The sequence below is a fragment of the Pygoscelis adeliae genome, unplaced genomic scaffold, assembly GCF_000699105.1.
Source record: "Pygoscelis adeliae isolate BGI_AS28 unplaced genomic scaffold, ASM69910v1 Scaffold108, whole genome shotgun sequence".
Lineage (NCBI taxonomy): Eukaryota > Metazoa > Chordata > Aves > Sphenisciformes > Spheniscidae > Pygoscelis > Pygoscelis adeliae.
In genome coordinates, this window is record NW_008825498.1 from 8,981,251 (window position 1) to 8,982,524 (window position 1,274).

Genomic DNA, 1,274 nt, shown 5'->3' on the forward strand with positions numbered 1-1,274 from the left:
CTCTCCCTTGGTTAAGGTTTTAAGTTTTATTAGGCTGAACTATTTTGAGTGGAGAGAAAACAACATACCTGTGAAGTTAAGCTTGAAGTTTTAAATATTCAAAGACAAAATAAAATAAGTAAAAATTCTGTAGCAATCTAGAGCATAGACACTACAATACCATGTACTCATGTTTGGACATCTCTACAAATTCTCCTACTTCAGCATACCTCAGAGGATTAAAAAATGTATACTTAGCTGATATTTCTAAATATTTAGCCACATATTGGTGTTTTACTCCTAGATTATTTTTAAATTAGATGATGCATTGGAAGGAGGGATTAATTTCTTCCTGGTATTGAATTTTCTGATTGTAAAGATCGTTACTTGAAATTCTCAGACGTAGTCAGAACCAGCTAGGTCATATTTTTAGACTGATAGGAAAATAAACTGTCTCCATGGGTCATCAAGATATTTTAAGAATGTTCCTAATTTATGTGCATGATAATTTTTGTTGCAATCAATGGGACTAATCATGTGTTTACAGTCAAGTACAGGTCTTTCTTGTATTACGAAGGCATTCAATATGCACTAAGTAATGTAATGCCTGAAAGATGACTTAAGCACTGAATAATATCTGTGTTTAATTTTAATAATCTGCTAAAAAAGTAACAAACATTGAGTAACTCAAGGAGAATCTAAACATTTTATGTTTTGTCGTAAGAAAATAGTCCCAGTCACAACATCCTGTAATCCTAAATTCTAAGAAGTAAGATTTCCAGTACACTCTGATAGACTTGTTGAAATATGTATTTAATAAAAACACAGCTAGAAATTTTCAAAAATAACAACAACAAAAAAAAATCTGTTGTTAAACAAGGCTATATGCTTTGCATAAAGTAAACATTTTTAATATACATCTCATTTAAGATTATGTCTAATGCTTATAAAAATTTTTCACTATTAACATGCTAAAGAAAATCTAAAGTTGCCTTTTTGGCGCCCAACGTGGGGCTCAAACGGTTCGAGATAACGACAGGTTTGATTGGAATGTGCTAGATCGAATTTATAGCCGTTCTTGCTGTTCAGCTATTAATGGGCAGGCTCCTGGGCTTGCCATGGGGCTTGCTTGCCTTGCTGTACATTAGAGTCTAGTGCTCGTCAGTGGCTGCTCTTGGCTTTCGCTGCTTGCTGTACTGCTGCACTGCTGATCATCTTACGCTGCTGTGCCTGGGAACGTTTTGATAACAGCAATGGTGATGCGCCTGGGCTGGCAGATGGCCAGGGCATCGCTG